Source organism: Passer montanus, unplaced genomic scaffold (genome assembly GCF_014805655.1).
Source record: "Passer montanus isolate IOZ18808 unplaced genomic scaffold, ASM1480565v1 scaffold36, whole genome shotgun sequence".
NCBI lineage: Eukaryota > Metazoa > Chordata > Aves > Passeriformes > Passeridae > Passer > Passer montanus.
The window spans coordinates 382,964-404,781 of NW_024368374.1; positions in this window are offsets into that span (position 1 = coordinate 382,964).

The following is a 21,818-nucleotide window of genomic DNA, read 5'->3' on the forward strand; positions in this document are numbered from 1 at the left end:
ATGAAAACACATTTTTAATGAGTATAACTGAAGTAAATTAGACTCAGATATAAAAGGCCTATTTTATTACCACCTTGTGCAGTACACTTGCCAAAATATATGCAAATCTTGTTGACACTGGTAGTTGAGCTGGCACAAAAATAAATGTCTCTTTCATTTACAGTATCCACTGATCAATCTTGGAGTAGGTGCCCTTTGTTAATTTTTATAAAAAATGAGATTGTCCTAAGCTTTGTGTTGCCAAAGTCTCCTGAACTTGCTATGCAAACACTTTTTCATTATAATTAAGAAATTAAAAAATGAAAGACAAGAAATGGGCAGTGAGCCAGTGGCAGTGGACAGAGAAATCAGTCTTCTCTTTCTCCTTCATTTTATTCTTTTTAAAAGAACTCTTTGAAGTTACTGTTTTGATGCAAAACTAACCTAACACCTTGCTAAATATCAATAAAGGATGAGATGTGAAAGTGTAGAAAGGGAATTAGAACTATTTTCTTCTTCTTGTGTGAAAACTCAGAAAACACTTAATCTTATAGTCATTTATTTCCATTTTCCAGCATCAGGGTTCAAGCATGTAACTGTGCCACAGTCCACTGAAAAGAATGTAAAAAGCTGCCACTCTCTTAGCAGGACATCCAAGGAGAGGTACAGTATTAGCAAAGCTTGGCCTCCCTGACAGCAGTGGCAAACCTTTGATTACTGGCTGGGGTTTCATTGCAAATTTTCTGGCCCTAGCTGCTGCTTTGGGAAGACTGCATTAAAGTACTCAGACACATGAATCTGATGGGTAGTCCATGACTATTTCACCTCCTGGTTCAAAGCAATGAACTTTCTGGGAGCAGTGGCCTGTATCACAAAAATACCTTGCAGTTTGGCATAAGTGAGATACAAGGCACCTCTGCCACAAAGAAACCATCAGCTTAATATGCAGAGTGTTTATTTTCATAATCAATGTGCCTTATCAGAGTCATGCTGAAAACTGACTGCCACCTTCCCTGTACTGTGCTTCTCACCATCTTCTTACAGACATCAGTTTCTTTGTACATTACTCTCATCTGTGTAACTTAGAGAGAAAAACAATGCAAAACAATTAATCATTAAATTAATTAGCCAGCTGAAACTAACAACTTTGATTTAGACCACTCTTCTTCAGAACTGGAGTTTGAGGAGCTAAGCCTGTTTAGCTCCATTACTGAAATGAGTTTAAAGGAGATGTTTAGTGAAACTTAAAGTGGAAATAAACATATTTTGCACCCTCATTTCCTAGAGAGTAGGTTCATATTGTTTTTATATGAGTAGTAGTTGCCCAGTGAGATAAAAGTCACAGAAATTAGTTTTATGCTTTATTTTAATAGTGGGGAATATTTTTAGGAAGCTATTTGAGTTATCTGCAATATGTCATAATTTACAGTTTTCTGGGTTAAAACATGCAAAAGTACTTGTGCAGACAGCATTGCTGTTTCCTTTTCACTCTCTGTACCAGACTGAACCAGCAGATAAGATAAAACTGTCATCTGCATTCTGAGATGGTGATATTCAAGGATTTCAGCTCACAAATAAATATAAAGTTATACAGCTCTGTTTTTCACATTATGGATGAGAAAAATACTTTTATACACAGATTGGTAACTTGCATAATCTTTCTGATGTGTTCTATGTGAGTGTTTCAGCGATTTCTGCTATATTTGCATTTTATTTTCATTACAGAGTGAATTTAAAGGCCAAGTTTCAAGTCTCCGTTTTTTTCTGATGAGAGTACTATGAACAGGTGCTTAGAAAACATTGTTCTGAATGAAGAAACGTTGAATCATTTATAATGCATTCAGTAATTTATTCTGCTGCTTGTAAAAACAAGTACAGGTTTACAGGTTGAAGTTGCAGGTTTGCATATTGCTAGCTAGCACTGCTGCTAAGTAGCAAACACTTTAACTGAAATACATTGTAAGGAATTATTTCAACTGTTCAAATCAGGAGGACTTGCATTTTAAGCACCAAGATGGAAGTTTGTCTATTCCCAGCAGCCCTGCCAGCATTGATTTAATGTAGTGTACTAACTATTTTGTCTTATTTCCCAGCTTCAAAGTTTGGGTGAAGTATTCATCCTCAGAGCAAGCCAGTGAGATGAGAACTCATCTCTTTGAGCATAACAGGAGTGACAGCTTGATTTCTCTGTCTGTGTGCCAGTGTCTAATGCTACCTGAGATGCCTTAAGGTATCCCCCCGGGCCTCGAGCTGCTCCTTGGGAGGAGTGCAGGCTTTCTCTCAATGAGCTATCATATATACCAGCTCAGTGCAGATGCTTTGGCTATTTTAGAAGGTGTTCAGTAAATGCTAATGTGTGTTAATTGAGTTTTTGATGTGATTAATCTTCATATTTACACATCTATGGTGGTATGTCTACAGCCAGGTATTGACCACTGAGCTCAGACTCTGAGCTTCCACTATAATCTGTGAGTTTCATCAGCACAGGCAATAGAACTAGAGAGTGCTTCAGTTTGTGCTAAAGTGGGAATTCAGGCAAGGTTTAGCTGCTCTGAAAATTGTTATCAAGTGCTATCTGGATTGCCCTTGAGCGTCTCAAGATTCTGCACAGTGCTGTCAGAGAGTCTTGTGCCTTTCTAGAGTAGTAGCTAGGTGCCAGGAGAGCAAAGCAGCTAAATATGATGTGAGAAAACTATGGATAGACATGCATATCCCACATATGCTGGTGACACAGTGAGTGCATCACCCTTTCAACTCCACTGAGCAGAGCCTGACAGACTACAACGGGAACATAAAACATAGATCAGAGACATCTGATACTTAGTATCAGAGCCAAAAAAAGACCTGCAAGCCTAAAATGTAACAACTATCATAACTGGCTGATAACCTCTGAAACCTAAATTCATCCCATATAGTATTGCATGCAAGTCACTCCTACAGAACACTGTAAAAGGAGATGTACCTTTGATTTATATGACGGCAGAGCACTCACTGCTGAAGAGGTAAGAAAATTTTGTCATTTTTCAAGTATTTTCAGTTGTGTATTTGGAACTGATGCTAACAACGGCACTCTTTTGGAAACTGAGCTATTTTTTTAACATAAAGACTCAAATGTCAACATCTTCCAAGGCTGAAGAGACACAATCATGCTTTGTCTACTAGAGGAGCATTCCATCGAAATTGAGACACTTGGCCTTGAAACACTTTCAAAACTTTTCTTTAAACAATCAGTGACAGCTGAGGGGTGAGAAAACCAGGGAAAGCAGAGTTCTATGCTTTTTCCTTCTTGATGAGCAGACTTTGGTATGCGCAAAGACACACAAAAATTGGAAATGTTACCTTAGATATTTTTCAGACGTAATAGTCTCCTCAATGTTCAGAATTTTTCAAACCTATTACCTTTATTTGTGCCGCAATCATATGAAAATTACAACCTCAAGATATTTATGGGTAAAGGTTGCTCAACTTCTGTCTAAGGTTCTATTTTCTGAGGAATGTATTTATAAAAGGTCTGCCTGACAGGGTACAAAGCAGAACTGCTTCTCAGGATGTGTTCAGGACAGGTGAAAATAGAAAAGAACAGAAGAGAGCAAGAATAAATAAATGCAGTCAAAATGAAAGGTTCCTTTTCTAAGATTGCAGAAACAAAAATAAGTGGTCAGAAACAATAAAAAGAATATTTCTGGATGTATTGGATTTACTGTGTATCATCAGTAGTGTTAAGCATCCCCGTTGAGCAATTGCTTATTGTTTTTCTTAAGCTCTAAGGATAAGAGGTTGTTGCAGAGCTTTAGGAGCTCCTGACACAATCTACTAACACAAAATATATTAAGAACTGATTCACATTGTCAGCAGGTCACAATTGTATAGAGAAATCAAGGCTTTGATTAGAATATTTTTAAAGTGTCTGTTTTATTATGATAAGAGCATTCCCTTTTCCTGGTGCTTTTCTGTGGTATTATTATATTGGGTGCATTAATTTTTGCTAACCCGGGACTAAAACGTATTATTACAAATATTTGCATCTTCTCAGCCAATATAGAAGCTGATACTGTGACATTATTTTTCATGTGAATGCTGTTAAAGTAATGAGAACTTTTTTTTGCAACAATACACAAATACCAGATGTGCTTCTGTCCTCACTTTCCTAAAGTGCATAATGATAGGGTAACCTTCTTCTTTATGAATAGAATAAAAAAATCATTATAGTAGGAGAAGAGGGTTCTGATATAAGCCTGTGTTAATACGGTGTACATCCTGAAGATGTTTTCTCAAATGGTTCCCTTGCATATCTCTGTAGAAGTTGTAGAAGTCATCTACTCATTTTGAGAGTGTCTAATTTTTTTTGTTATAAGTCATAAGAGAAAAGCACAGGCCACATAATTATACCAGTGTTCTCTTTTATTTGTTTCTGTTTACCTGGGTAATTTTAGCTGGACTAAAACCACAAGTATGCTTGTCTTTAACTGTCTTTTCTTTGAATTTGAATTTTGAAACATCATATATAAAGTTAGATACCTAAAAAGTAGATATCCAAATATCTGAGAAAGCAGTAATGGAAGGAAGCATGCAGGAAAAAGAAATGTTTTGGAGTAACATTCCATCTTAAAATTTCAACATAAGGTAATTAACGTATTGTTCTCCTCAAGGATTTTTCAGTTTTCTCAGACACAATGAAAACAATTCAGTCTCTTCAGCTGTATTTATATGGGGCACGCCTTCTGAGTTTTTGCTGCAGTCCTTTCAGGATGTGAGTAGCCTCAACTCTCACTAAGGTAAATCCAGTTTAAAAGTGTTCAAGGATTCATATTAAACTATAGTTTAATATGGAAAAAATCAAACCAACTGATACTGTCCATCCCCATTGCAACTACTTTGAAGGCATCACAATTAAATATTTCAGGGTTGGAATATTTGTACTGGTTGTAAGTTCCATTTGCTATTGTCTTTGATATTGACTATCAACATCTATACACTAGTAATTTTATTTGAATGAATATATTTGACAAATAGTTTAATCAACAATATTTTTATCACTTAAAAATATTGAAACAAAATCCACACTTTTTCTTTTCCGTACTTTATCTTCTGGAACAAAAATTACACTATTAAAAAGCAATACCTATTTTTGTGTTATTATCAGCTATGATACAGAATTGTATGACCATTACAGAGCATTCAAAGATTTTTCTCTTAATAATTTTTTTTTGAGCCTGGTAGTATTTTGTCATTTTCCAAATAAGCTTTTAGACTTTGGCTTGTAATATAATTAAATCAAAAACTGCTAAAGGCTGGGATTTAAGTATTAACAGCATCTGGAAATGCCAAGTCATGAGTGATTCCCAACACAGATTCATGTAATCCAAACTTAATAGATCTGTATAGGCAATTTGGAAGTACACACATCTCAGATGGCTTCTTTAATCAAGGGGACTCTACAAGTCTCTTGCTGCAATGTGGGTAGCTTATGACATATCTCTGCTCAGTTCACAGTAGAAAGACATTACAGCAGAGGCACCTCGCTTAAATATCTGAAATTAAACAGAGTGAATCTAGATTATATACTAGAACAAGACAGAACCAAGTGTCATATTTCCCTTTCCCAGTTACAGGGGAAGGGAAACACTATTAAAGTGTTGCTACATAAAATATACTGAGACAACTTTGTTTTCCAAGTGTGGAAGTTTTTGTGTTAGCGTTTCCTTGGTTTTTTATTTAATCTTTGCAGGTGTGGAAGTAAATTTCTTTGAAGTGATAGGGACAGCTGCATTTGATGCAACTGGCAGATTTTTGCCTTGTCACCTTTTAAAAAAATAAAAACCCACAAATCATAAAAAGAATGAAATATAGCAGGCATAGAGGCAAGGAGGAAAGGCGTCTCTTTCCTAGTCAGTCTTCTCAAGTCTGCAGGTGATGGCAGTGTGCTGAGTGTGCAGTTCTTCAGTCGAAGGTGTACGTGTGATAAGAAATACTGTGTGGGAATTACAAAACCAATATGCATAAATCACTCAAGGAGAGTAAAAAAAAAATCTTTCTTTCTAACAAAGATGCACAGATTACTGGTAAGATTTTGAGCTGTTGCATGGGTCAAATAGTGCACAACAGCTTATATATCATTACCTCTTCAGCGTGTATCAGAAAGAAATAGACAAAACTATTTTTGAGCCATTTTACTTTTATAGCAAAACAGTGTTTAGAAATAATTTACTTGAGTTGAGGCTACTTTGGAATTGAGTGCTTTATAAGGTGATCTGGGTGAAAAAACCCAACTTGATATGTGAAACCAGTCTGCAAAAGACATGCAATTTTTACAAATTCTTTTGAGATAATGTTTAACATTACTATATCATTGAAAATTTTTACACTGTTACAGTGATTTTGTCAGTTTCCATCAATTTTCATGATTAAAAAAAAAAAGGGAACAGTAAACAATTCAAACTATCTGAAATTTATTAAAGACAATAAGGAGAACAGCCCTTTCAAACAGTTCCACTAAGGGTCAAACTGAAATTACTTATTAGAAAAAATGATATGCATTAGGCTATACTTAATTTAAATTTGGATGTATGAGTATTTTATAGATGTTTTAAAGGAGCTGTCAGTATTTTTTATTGAGTCAGATATACCTCCTGTTGTCCTCCCCTCCTCTCCCCCTGCCAAAAAAAAAAACGGAATAAAGGAAAATATTTAAAAGAAAACCAAGAAATTAGATCTACCTGGGAGCAATGAAACAAGTTGCTGTAATGGTCAAAAAAATAGAGGAAAAAGTATCAGCAGAAATTAATGTAGAGAAGGTACCAAAACATATCAGAAGAATGGGTGGTGAAATGAATCACAAAAACAAAAAACTTAAGTTTTTAAGAATTCATATATAAGTAAAGGAGAAAAAAGAGAAGGAAGCCCAAACATTATACAACCAGATGCTTGTGGATTTGTTTCTTTTTCTTCAGTTTATAGAACTGCTGCCTATGACTCTGAGTAAATATCACCTTAGTTCCAACTGTTCTGTATATTAGTTCATTAATATGTTCACCCTCCTTTGATTGCACAAAAAGGCTTTTTTTTTTTCTTTGATATATAGTGGTGAGATTGCTCATCATTTCTTAATGAGATGATTGTAACCTTTTGCCAGCAACAAACAGAGGGGAAGATTGAAAGATAAATATGTGTGGCAGTGAAACTCCTGGCATATGCTTAAGAGCTGAAGATCCCAGGAGAAGAGAAGGTAACATATGGAAGAGTTAACACAGGTAGAGGTGAGACATGTAACTAGAATAAAATAAAGATGCTGCTGTAAGAATTCAATTAATTATTATGAATGTAGGACAAATAATAAAATTGCAGTAGACCATGAAATGAAAACAAACCAACAAAATGATGGTAGAAAATTCCTGGGTCCAGCAAGATGCATTTTCCTCTGAGAATACAACTACTAAATAGTGAGTTTGGACACTCAGCTATTAGTTCAAACTTGGTAACTTCAATTTAGCTCAAATTTGTAAAACAAATTAGTCTGAAAAGTAGTTTTTAAGGCATAGATACAAAAAAAAAACCAAAACATCTGGAGGACAAACTGGTTCTCCTTTCCACCTAGGAGGACAGAGATACTCCAGGGTACTCTTGTACATTTTTAATAATGCGTCTCAGTTTCACCTGCAGTCTTTGAACATAGTCTCTATATCAGGGATTTGAACCACAGCTTTTCCATAAAAGAATACTTTATCTATTGAAGTGTACTGAAGTGGTGAGAGAAATCCTCATTCATCTAGTAATGAGTGAGTGGGAAAGAAATTATATTCTTTATTTCATAAGGATTAGGCTTTATTTCCCATACCAAACAGAATACTCAACAACAGACACCAGAGCTGAACCTTTTCTTCCTAGATTCGTTGGTGGTTAATTTGTTTAAATTACAGTGTAACTAGAAGAATACAGATGTTATACCAATATTTATAAAGGTTAGAAGTAAAATAATACATAAAACTTAGGTAAAATATAGAAAAAGCTGTTGCGCAACTAACACGATAGTGAACTGGGGCCTCTAGTATAAAGACAAGGAGCTATTAGACTGAGTCCAGAGGAGAACCACTAAGTTGATCACAGGGCTCGAGCACCACTCCTGTGAAGGCAGGCTGAGAGAGCTCACATTGTTCAGCCCAGAGAAGAAGAGCCTTTGGGGAGACCCAAGATGCTCTTTCAGTACCTTAAAGGGACCTGCAAGAGATTTGGAGAGGAATGTTTTACAATGAAATGAAGTGATAGGACAAGAAGGAATGGCTTTAACCTGAAAGGGAGGAGGGTTAGATTCGAAATTTGGAATAAATTCTTCACTGTAACGCTGGTGAAGCACTGGAACAGGCTGCCCAGCAAAGTTGTGAATTTTCCATCCCCAGAAATATTCAAGGCCAGGTGGGATGGGGCTTTAGCAGCTTGGTCTAGTGACAGGCTTCCCCACCTGTTTTACAGGCAATCTTTAGCATCCTTTGTAGCCCAAATAATTCTAGGATTCTGTGACTTTAAAGATAAGAATATTTAGCAATCAATCAAAGTAGAAATGATCCTGTGCAGAGGTCGTCTTTTCAACATAGTGAACCTGAATTTGCACTTTGATTAAATTATAAGTTTTGTGAAGTCAAGATGTAACAGTCAAACTAGTATAAAATATTTGACTTCTAAATAAAACACATACTTCAAAAGTCAGCATTATGTGATTTCAATAGAACAAGTTTAGCAATTTCTAAAGTTAATGCAGTTACTACCCCTTAATGACAGATGTCAGTAAAAAAGTCTTCAGTGGGAAAATGTAATTTAATTTTGGGTTTTATGGGCAGATTCTGTGGATATATGTTTTAATTTTATATTCCTTAATGAATAAACAAGTCCACTTGTACTCCAATGTAATGCCATAAAGATAGGAAATTGAAAAAAAAAAAGAAAAAAAACCCTAGGTTTTGGGGGGTTCTATTCTTTTTCTACAAACAGAAAGGTAAAAACAGAAATAAAGAAATATATTATTCTATACAAGGCATTAATCATAACAGCGCTGAAACATTGCATACTTTTTTTGTGTTATATTTTTAAAGGTCATTAAAGATGGGGCATATGTAGATAAGTCACAAATTTATTTTGAAATTAAGAGAAAATTAATTAATTTGAGAGACTGGACAGTTAGTCTATTTTATTTTTCTTAAAGGAAATAATGGACTGATTCCATTGAAAAGAAGTTCTAAACACAGCACACTTTCTATTGTAGAAAAAATAAAGGAGTAAAAGTAGGCATTTGGTATCTCTAGATCAAAGCTGAGTGACATTCTGAAATGTAACCTGAAAGAGTCAGACACAGTTAACTAAGATTAAAAAATAACTAGTGCATTAAATATTGTGTGTATGTAACTTCTGATGAATAATGGGCAGACTTGATGTAGTGATGTGATGCTAGATCTTTTGAAACTATGATACAGATTGATTTTGTATTACCTTGAATCACCTCTTTTCCTCTCTTCCCCTCCCCATGTTAGTGGAATGGTTAGACCAACAAACTAAAGTTATCTGTTAATGTATCTGAAATCAAATACAAGTGATATTTTTGAAGAATTTCAAAGAAAACCACTTTATTACAAAGTGTCTGATATGAAGCTGTAGAAATGACAATAAAACCTATGGTTGTATAGACTATGGGACGGATTGTGAATACCCTTCCTTTATATATTCACTCATTGATATGACTACTAGCTAAACAATCTATCACTGAATTCTATTCTCAATTCTATTGAATACTTAGAGCAAAAAAGTAGGCAGTGAGGGGAAAAAAAGATCAGTCACTGAGAATACTCCTTGGGATAAAATAAAAAAATAGTGAAGGACATATTTTGTCATACATGTGTAGAATGACCTTTCCCCATAATCAGTCTCCTTATGTAGAACTAGTTCTAGAAAAGTAAACTGAATACAAATGTGTCAATATAATTTTGCACATTATTGAAGTTTTCAATTTATTTAATTTTTTAAACAAGTAATCTCTTTCTGTCTCTTCTCACCCTGCAGAATTAACCAATGGAAAGTACAAGCACAGGTGTCTAGTGAGCATTAATGTTCATGCCTGTTTAGTTGTTCAGACAGGCATATGGATGTGTGACACACATGAAAACTATATGGCATGAAGCCTAAATTGTAGACATACATTTCAACCCTGCATCTAAGGTGTACAGCTTTATTATAGTCTGTCTGGAAGCCTTATCTCTTGCACAAACGACCCTCCTACTGCTAACCCATAGTTTAATCACTTTTTCTGGAAGTGATTAGCCTGGCTGTCTGGTAGTTTCATCTACCTTGGTTAAGCTGAGGGGAACCACTCTTTGAAATTCAAAACAGGGCCCTTGAGGACTCCATACAGAGGAGGGAGGATCAGAACAAGGATTCTTGCCCATCATTCATGTGGAAGCACCTCATACAATGCTTTTCTTTCTCAACTCTGTAGGTGAAGTAAACTGGTGTATTAGATGGGAAAACAAGACAGGATAGATTGCAAATAAATTTCTACTCAGCTGCATCTAATTGGACAGTGGATAGGACTGAAAAGTTCGGCAGAATCTGAACATGCAGTAATTATTGGGCAGATGACTGCAATGAATGGGTATATTAGCCAGAGCAACATAAGCAGTGCTCTGTAATTGACCTGGTTGGCTTGAACTGACTCAGAAGTGATAGGTCCAATATCCAACTATTGCACCTGTGGGACTGTCATTTCTCCAACAAGCAGTACTGTCACTGGTTATATACTGGCCTTATCATTGTCCCTTTAGCTGTTCTGAAATACTTTGACAATCCTCAAGAGATTCAAATGAAACAAATGACTGCAGTTCTACAATAAAATTTTGCTCCTATTCACCTATTATCCACTGCAGATAAATCATGGTTTTAAATTGACATCAAACATAGCCAGGTCTTCTTTTTATTGAGTTATTATAACAATGATTTAAAATTTAATAAATTCGTTGTAGAAGGCCAGCTTTTAATTATTTTCATTTCAGTCCATGTCACCCTCATGGCTGTTTTCTGTAAGAGGCAATTTGCTTCCCTTTGTGTTGTAGGTGAACAGTGGGGCTTTAATTTTCCTAGCAGACATGGCGAGAACCAGAGGAAGTAAGGTGATAAGCACTTTCAAATGGAAGTGTGTATCTTGGTTTTTCTTGGGTCTGTGAAGGACATCAGGTAGTTCTTTGATTTACAATAATTGCCATGCATTCTATAAATTGCTCAGATTATGGCAGGATTTACTCACTGTATTATTACTTTGGAGTAATAAAAATGGGATGTTGGAAAAAAAAAATCTAACAACTCAACAAAAAACTAATATAAATCAGCAAAAACCAGCCAGAAAGTTGTCTCCCTTCTCCCACACACCCTGTCCAGAATAACTGTGTATATCCATTAAGAATGGCTGAAAAAAGTTGTCAGAAGCGGCTTGGAGGGAGAGATGGGTACATCCCCACATAAATGCCAAGAATTTCTCAGTTCCTACGACAATAATAAAGCCTCTAAATATAGAGTTTCAATAGATTTTAGTAATCTTTTTGTCTTAGTCAGAGCTTTTTTTCTCTGAAAATGAAATAGTATAAATTTGTTTGAGGTTATTGCTTTACTGTAGTTATCAGTAACTACAGTAAAGCAATAACCTCATGCTTACTAAGACAAGACTTCATTGCTGAAAGCAGTCATACTGTTGAAGTTAGTGTATCCACAAAATATCAAAGACAAAGACTTGGTCTTTCAGAGGAAAAAGAATCACGTGCTCAAAAAATGCATTAGCTGTGGAAAAATTACAGAAATCAGAAAGGATGAATTTAGAGAAAGAATATAAGGGACAGTCAGTTTCATGTCTGTGGTGTAAACAGCTGTGCATCTGCCTGACTTGAAGTCTTACAAGATTAGCTGAGGAAAATATAATTTCTTTTTTTTTTTGCATCGACCTAGAATTAAAAGGCAATTTTCCGCACAAACATATACTAATAAAATAACAATTATTTCAGAATTCATGAAAGCCTGAAGTTTTGGTTTTTTTCAAAAAAGTTAGGAAGCAAGGGATTACTAATGAAAAAGAAGATGTTACAACACACTCTTTTATTATTTATTCTGTTTACTTATTTTTCTCCCTCTCTGTGGAAGACCGGAATTCACATTCTTTCTTTGCATGAAGATATTTAAATCCATTTCTAAAGAAAATACCCTAATGCCCACATTGTTTAGTATAGCTAGGTGTTCTTAATCTCTTCTATTGATACTATACTTTGAATAAACCATTAAATATTAAATAGAGTTTAGATGTCTTATCTGCTGGGAAAGAATAGTAACAATTAAGTGCTTTATTTGCCTGTCCATTCCTGTTCCTCTGTTTGATGACAGTGAAAGCTCCTAATTTGCTGCTGATTTTTGTATTAAATTAGGTTCTTCCTTTGTGGTTGGATAAATAAAGGAATATATTTATAGTTGCTGTATTACAGACTGGAATATTAAATGATTTTTCTAATTGAAGGAATAATGAAAACATTAATTAAAAGGTTAAGATAAATAGAGAATAATAGAAGGAAATTAGTAATTACGGCCTAAATAACAGTAATAACTAGCTTTTACATCAAGTAAAAATATCTTGTGTAATCAGTAAACCCCACACGTGGTGAAAAGTCAGGAGGAAGCAATCCCACAATCTCACACATCTATGCTCAGATACTGTGGAATGCTTTATCTATTGTTCTGCATGTATGAGTTCTTTGTAAGACACTGTATTATCATATGTGTGTAGAGAAAAATAAGTAGAGAACTGCTGAGGATCTGGCATAGTTTCTGAGCCCCATCATCCTCTACAGTGTTGGGTGGGCTGTAGCTTTGTTCTGCATTTATTTTCCTTTAAGTAGTTAACAAGAAGTGTACCTATTCTTCAGCTGATAAATTGACTTATCAAAAGTTTTTGCTCCCTTAGTCTCTGTTTAACTATGAAAATCTAAAATGTATGTCTCAAATCTGCTGCCCAAAACTTTGTGATACCTCATATTCCTCCATCAGATTTGAAAAGAAATTGGTTTAAAATGTAGATCTTTAATCATCTTAAAGTGAATGATCTGGCCAACAGACTCTGAGAAGAATGTCTCACATTTTCTTTCTTTCATATAATCATAGAATATGCTGATTTGGGAAGGACCCACAGAAATCATTGAATCCAAATCCTGGCCCTGTGCAGGACATTACAAGAATCACACTATGTGCTGCAGAGCATTGTCCAAGTGTTTCTTGAACTCTGTCAAGCATGGTGCTATGACCGCTTCCCTGGGGAGCCCATACCAGTGCCCAAGCACCCTCTGGGTGAAAAACATTTTCCTAATATCCAACATAAACCTCCCCTGACTCAGCTCATGCCATTTTCCTGAGTCCTGTCGCTGGTCATGAGAGTGAAGATATTGGTATCATCAAGTCTGACTCCTAGCACTACACAGGACACTCCAAGCACTACACCATGTGCCTGAGAGCATTTTCCAACACTCCTTGAACTCAGACAGGTTTATCCTGTTCCAGTGTTCAACCACTCACTTGGGTGGGTGGCATAAACTGGAATGGACCTTAAAAATCATCTTGTTCCAACCCCTCTGGCATGGGATAATGACATTCTTCAATTGCTGGATCAGCAGAGGCAGGAATACAAGGAGAAAAATGAAGGTGCAAGATAAGGCATTACAATGAGGAGGTAAAATTATAAAAGCTTTAGAGGAAATTAAGTTTTGAATCTTACCCTTAACAGTACTTTTCCTCTGTAAGCCATTAGCTGTCAGATAACTTACAGCCAGTCCATTCACTCTAACCTGTATTTAAGACTAATTACAAGTGAATTAGTCTAAAAGTTGGACAGGACTAAGGGTGATAGAAAAATCCATTCCTGTCTAGCCATACTCTATCTGTAAATCATCTGTTCAGAGTCTTTGAGTTGGGCAAAATTCTAACAGGAGCTTCATTCAGCTGAGGGACATGATGCTAATTAAATGTAGGGAATTACACCTCTAGATCCACACTTGCAAGTTAAAACATTGCTGTTCAATGACCATCTCCAAAAGCAACCAGGTATCTCTCTTCTGATTGGAGAACTCCCTAAATCTTTTTCACCATGGCAACATCTACAGCAGTCTAGATTCCAGTATAGTTAAAATGAAGAGGATTAGACATACAGGGTGCAGTTCACCTGATGAAGAAGATACCAAGAATAGGTCAGTCAAATTACTTGCTGAAATTGTCTGTGTGTTTCTATTTGCTGTAGGGGGAACTCAGAAACTGACTCAGACGAGATCTCTACAATCCTATTCTGAAATCTCTTTGTTTTTCCTAATGTTTTAAAGTATTTCTTTTTTTTTTCTTTTTTTTGCTTGTTGAATGTTTTGCAACTGCAGTGACAGAGAAGCCCAAACAAAGGAGATACTCTTTAACAACAAAATTCCTACTGACTTTAATGAAATCAGTATGGAACTGACATACCGAGCTAGGTTATCCCAAAGCTTTCCATTTCCAATAAACTAATCTTATACAGAGGGAACAAAATCTTCTACTCAGAGGATTAAAACTTCAGAAATTCAGGCAAATTCTTCATCTTTAAAGGTTTTGTCCTGTGGTTATTATTCAAGGTGATTGTTTTTATTTTGGGTCGGATATTTAGTAACTTTTCTGAGACTTAAAAATTTAATTTCTCTCTAAGGGATCAATTTACAACTGAACTTTATTGCTTAGCCCATTTGGAAAGTTGCATCTATCATCCATCAATTCTATTTTTTACTCACTACTAGAACCAGAAGTTTCAAAGGAAACAGTATATCCATGTAAAATTAATTAAGTTCAACCATGACCTCATTACATTGATAGAGTGTAGTGCTGCTACCTGCAACCAAAACAAATTTATTTTGATTAAATATACTTCAGGTTATAAAAACAACGTATCTTACCCAAGTCATAGGATTTCAGAAACATTCAGGTTTTATTCTAAAGTTATCTACTACTCACAATAAGATAAAATGAGATTTCTTCTCTTGTTTTTTTAAGGCCAAGGCACAAATATGAGGTTTGCACAAAAACCACTGCATGATCAGCTCCTTGGCAGAAGTTTCATATGATCAGATTTAATTTTAAAATTCCTCTGTGTTTTTAAATACATATTAAATCCATCAGAACATGGTCTACTGTCACTTTTAATCTTCTAAGAAAATTTACCTTCATTCCTCACAGGGAGGAATGAGAAGGAAATACTGTTTCCAATTCACCAGAGAGTTTTGAATTTTAGAAAAATTCCTGGGTGATAAAGATACACTGCACTGTGACTCTGGCCTCTGAATAACTAAATTGATGACGCATAAAGTATGAAAGTATTAAATCCCTTAGGGAAGGAATTTAATCCAGGTCTTCTACATCCATTAAATATCCTTACTATCTGCTCACTTATTATTCTGGGGCATCACTTGTCTCTTCCTTAACAGATATTCTATGCAAGATTTGCAAAACCTTTCCTAAACTGTTTCATTAAAACCAATTCATCACAGCAAAAGGCCTGCTTTGGGAAAAATGGTATTTTCTGGGAACAAAAATCTCATTACTAAAATTTCCCTAGTGGATATTCATCACCATCTCCTGAGACTTATTTTGATTATTAGGCGATTAAATTTATTATTTCCTTTCTATACACACAAATACAACCAAACCAAACTAAACCAACCAATCAAACAAACAAAATAAAAAAGAGCCAAAAATAAACCCACCAAAAAAACAAAAAACCCAAACACCAGTGTGAAAAATCTACAGGGAAATCAGTGGTTCTAACAATACTTTCCTCATGAACAAATCTTGCTGAAATAAATGTTGTCACTGGTTTACAGTGCATGCCCCAAGTTATTTTTTATAATTTTAAAAACATTTAACTTGATATTGAATGATACACTTAGCATGATTTGCACATAAATTCATTTTAAAATCTGGTTTCTGACTATATCTTCTGAAGAACGAAAACAAAAAATATAGTCTGATGTTTCAAAAAGCATGAGGAAAGATTTACCTGTAATCCTAATTCTGCTTATAATTTGTTGCTGAATAAATTACTGATAACTGTGTCCTGAATAAATTACTGATAACTTACTTTATCCTTCTGAGAGAAGAAGATGATAATACAAAACATGGAAAGGTAGTGAGATGGTTCATTCTGATGAAAGACACTGATGTGTCTTTGTGCAGGAAAATATTTCCCTGCACAGCTCTGCTTGTATGCAAAATGTTATTCTAAAATAATTGTATCAATTATCAAATAGTACTGACATGGAATTTTTTCTGTCTTTAAAATGGTATCTTAGTAGCACAGTTGCATTCACCTCAAAAATTTCATTTTTTTTTTTAACTAGGCCTTAGATTTAGATATGAGGCAATGTAATTATGGAAGGTATTCCATCACACACAAAATCTGTCATCTTGTCTCCTATCACAAAGAGACATTAAATTCATAATTATTGCATTATATAACTAGTGCTGAAGAGCATGGTGAGAAAAGTGCTTCTCAAATCGGATAATTATTATCATTTGCATCAGTGTGCTTCCAGCAATCATACTCTATATTTATAGACAGCAATGAAAATAAATGGAGTGCTGTTGTTACTTGTCCCATCAAAAACTTCCACAATGGCAATAACAAGAACATTACATTCCTCTCACTCGCAGAAAATAAAATGTACACCTTGGGACAGATAAATGTTCCTTACTATATTTTACTGTGTAATTCTAGCACTCACCATACTTCAGCTTTTCTGTTAACACTTGCAAATTACTCCAGGACAAACCGGTATTCATGTCTAATTTGCTGCTTATTTGCAAGATGTCTAAAAAGACAGCTTTTAAAAAATGTACCATTAATTTTAGAGCAAATATAATATATCTGACAGCTGAATAGTGGTTTGGGGTTTTTTTAGTTTTTTGGTGGGTTTTTTTTTTGAAAGTACAGTAGTGTAAAAAGAATTAAAGCAACTTTGTATATTATTGCTCCAAAGTAAAAAATTCTCTTTTCTTCTGATTTTGCAGAGCAGTTAAAATTGTCTTGCCTCTGGCCAAACCATTCTGGAAACTAGAGTATCTGAAATTACATTTAATTATTTAATTGTGTGGACAGCAAGTAGCTAGCATTGCTTCTAGACTGCTCACATTTCTAGCTGGGCATTATTGCTCTCTCTGTGGCATGATCAGAACAATTACCACGTCAATAAAGTAAGAGGTAGCGTTACCTGGGATTGAAATCATGATTAGAACAGTGACCTGGCTATGACACAAATTAGCCTATCCTCTTGCTTTTCTTCATTTTAATAATTCAAGATTCCTTTCTCTGTGTATGCTGTGTATGTTCTGGCTTTGCATTCTTTGCAGTCTTTATTTGCCATTGTTAATATGCTCTTCCTGACATTTAAACAATTCTGTTAAAAACAGCTAAATACTCTTTGTAAATACTAAATTGAACTGTATAATGTAAAAGAAAATTCTCTAAGCAAATAGGTTGTATAACTGGAAGTGTTTCTTTTTTCTTTTGCTTTTTTCTTATCTTTCTTTGCCTGATTACCCTCAAGTCTTTGATAACATGATTATTTACATAAAAAGGAAATTATTTACATAAAAAGTTCATTGAACTGCTTGAGTGTTTTTCTATGAGGAGAATACTGAAATTCACAAGTATTCATGACAATATTTTCCATATTGACAATCAATAAATATAAACCAGAAAAATAAAAATGCAGGAAACTATGACAATGGGTACTGAAATGGCAGAAAAGGGGAAAAAAGGAAAGATGGAAAGGCAGATGGTGTGAGAGGCAAATTATCTGAACAAAAAGGGATTTTAAACTATACTGTAACTTACATAGAAAAAAAGTGTTACAGAAATCTCCAGTAAAGACATATGCTAGATGAATGTGTTTTAAATATAGTATACTATATAGGGGTCATTACATTCTTAAAAATAGAAAAAAAAGTGTTTTCCTTAATCCTATGAATTTTGTTCTACTTCAAACTTCCTTTCTGGTTTCCCTTTCTTCTTTATAAATATATTTTTTGCCACTCTAAAAGTCTTAGTAGAATTTACTCCCCTCTTTTTTTTTTAATTTGTCTTTGAGTTTTTGTTTATACAATCCCTTTCTTTACAGATTTCTTAATTTTCCTTTACTTATAATGTTCAAAGCAGGTTAGTTACCTATAGCACATATCAATCACGTCTCTGTCATATTTAAGCAGTTTAGTACCATTTTCTAAATAAGTTTTATAAACTAAGGTTTCATATTATCTTACAGTTTTAGTTTATGGTAGAATCTGAAAGGCCATGTAAAGATCATGCTTTTTCTTCTCCATGTATATTCTCAGACCTGAGTGTCCATTACTAAACAGAAAAGGCAGAAAAGAAAGTATAGTATTCTGCATTTCTAGAGGGTAAGCTTATGAAAACAATGATTAAACTTAAATACTCTGGGTTAATATTGCTGTTAAATAAACAAGTCTCATGGGGTAAGTGTGATTCTTTCAAGCAGAACCCTGAACAAGACAAAAGTCTGTTAACCTGAAATCCAAAGTAGTGAGTATTAAGACTTCAGAATGTTAGAAGCACTGAACTTCAAAATCATATATAAATATATATCTATATATTTAAAAGATTTTGGCAAGGTTAATTCTCATCTTACTGAACTGAAGTTTCAGAGAACGGCATGAGTGGGGCTGGTCTCCAAGGAAGGATGAGCTGAGAGCCCAAGGCTCCCAGGTTTCCCCAGCACAGGCTGCATGCTGTCTTTACTGATAGGTGCAAAACAGCAGGATCTGGGCAGGGCATCACTGGGGACAGCGACAGGGGCCACCCACAGAGGCAGACAATAAATGTCAGCAGTCACATCTAGGGTCCACCCAGGGTGACTAACCTGGACCAGCTGGATACGGGTCCAGAGATGGGATTAGAGACAAGGCTACCTGTAACATAGTTCTGTGCTCCATCTGTGGGACAGCAGCACTGGATGCTAATTTACCAATAAGGTAACCCCAGGGCCCAAAAGGTCTTCCTCGTTCCTCTGTCCTTCTAAAATAAATTTATATTAACTTCAACATATCAGCTCGTAGGAAAAGAAGAAATGGCTCTTAAAGGCCATCATTGAAGGTCATGTAATGTACTTCTTATATACTAAAATAGTGAGTTTGTCCATAATATAAAGAGGGCCAGAAATTATAATGGAAAATGTTGTAAGCTCAAAGTAAACAGAGATCTGGGGAAAATTTATATTTCAAAAGCATGTCAGGATACTGCGGGTAGGTGTAAGGAAACAGAGGATATAAGAAAACAAATGGTCTTTTCTAAGTTAAGAAAAAATGCATTAACCTCTTTCTGCAAACTGCATGCCTCACAGAGCCTTTACTCTATAGTCATAGAGCTATACATACCATTTCTGAAGAGACTATATACAGATACCACTCCAAAAACACTGAGTCACCGACAGATTTGTCATGCAGGCAGTGTCAGAAAGAATTGAGAGAGCATTTAAGACTATGAAATATGGGGATGTATGTACTGATTAAGTCAAATAGCCTTGTATTTGCCTTTGTCTCATAGTGGCAACATAGCAGATATCAGTGGAAAAGACCATGAGATTAGGACAAAATAGATTGGTGGGTTTATTTTTGGTCTGATATATCATCTCTGCTAACAATGTCCATTTCTGCAAGCAAGGGATTCTAAGATTAATGTATTTCTCTCTCCTTGTGCAGAATAAGTCTTGCATTAATTTTTCAGATACTCCTTTTGAACTTCCTTAAGGGTTTTGGCATCCACATCTTGTATCAATTACTTCAACAGTGTAATTATTTATTATATGGAAAAGTAATTCCTGTTCTTTCTTCAAAACCTGTCAGTTAACTCATTTGATGAAATAGTAATTGCTCCAAATCCATGTGCTATTCACTGCTTTCATACCATTCATGATTTTACAAGTCTTCATCACAAAGGTCTGTTCAGTCTTCTATTTTCTGGGCTACACACCCCCTGCCTGTTTAATTGTTTGTCATAACAAAATTTTCTCTATCTCCTATCATCCTTGCCAAATCACTTTTCCAAGTTTCATATACTTTGAAGTTAAGAAAGTGTAAGCCTGAATAGACCTTCACAGAAAGTTGTAGATGTGTGCTCATCATGGGATTATCCACTGATATAATGCTGTTTTCTCTTGTGTTCTTTAATCTTTTCATAATAATTCTTAGCATGTCTTACTGAGTGCCAGTGATCACTGAGCTAACATTTACAAAGAACTATTCACCATGACAGCAAGAGCTCTTTCCTGAATCATAATAGATAATTCAGGTGTCAGGTTTTTGTAAAATATAATTTTTTACCCACATATTCATTATTTTGTAGTTATTGACACTGAATTTCCACTCACTCAATATTGCTTTACTACTTACTCCCAGATAATTTATGAATAGACTGAATAGGACCAGGAAAAATTATCGATGGTGTTGCTTTTTGCTTCTTTTTCCTTGTGCCTCTTTCTTATCTTTTATCTAGCTAGTTATCCACGAGAGGATATAACATTTGACAGCTTCATTTCTTCAACATTTCATATGAGCCATTGTCATTATAGAATCTTACAATCATAAAATACCAGGTTGGAAAAGACTTCAAGGACCACCTGATTTAAATTTCCTTGGCAAAAGTACAGTCTATACAAGATGGCTCAGAAGCCTGTCCATCTGATGTAAAAGCACACAACATTTGGGAACTTCCATGGGCAATTGTTACAATGGCTGGGCATTGCAAGGTGAAAAAAAATTTCTCTCCTGTCCAATCAGAATCTCCTCATGAATAATTTATTTCCATTATGCCTTGTCTCTTCTTTGTGACTTCTTGTGAAAAAGGGAGTCTCTGTCTTCTTTGGAGCCACCTTTGAAATACTGGAACATGGTGAGAGCTCTCCACTATGCCTTCTTTCGTCAAGACTGAACAAACCCAGTTACCTCAGCTTTTCTGACATCAGATTTCTGAGGCTTTTCATCATCTTTGTGGCCCTTATCTGGACCCCCTCCAGCCTGTCTGCAGCTTTTCTTGCATAGCAGGGATCAAATGTGAAGTACGAATTTCTGATGAAGCCTGACAAATACTGAGTGGGGTAGGATGATGACTTCTTTATCTCTGCTGCTGATGCTTTTTTTGACACAATCTAGCATCTTGTTGGTTTTGACACCTCTGGCCAATTTCAATTCTGACTGAGCACTGATGTTTCTAACTGCATCTTTGGACATCCTGGTAATGTCCTTGTAGCTTTCAATAGCTATTTGTCTGCTTTTCCATCTCTGGAACACTTCTCTGATAAAACACTTGAATGAAATAAACTCTGAAACAGTCTACAAGTCTAAATATAAATTCTATCTACTAAAAAGGAAGTAATATGAGAAACAACCATGACATTTCACACTGTAAGAATATTCCTTGAGACAATCATCTCTGTATAGTTAGTAACATGTTACAGGAAAACTGTGCAGAATAAGAGAGAACCTCCCTGCTTCCCTTTACTGCCATGACTCATAAATTTGTAGATAGTATTCCAGTCTGGGTAAGGTGATTTGCTCTGTTACTTCCTTTCTGAGTAACAAGGATTGCTCAAAAGATCAGGTTAGCCAATCCATCCTATGCAGAAGCAGAAAATAGGAGATGAGTTCAGAGGGGAAAAAGATAAGCAGGAAACTGTTGCTATACTATACATCTTGGTCAAGAATTTACCACAGCATCCTCCAGATATTGTAAGATGGTGTCAGATCTAGAT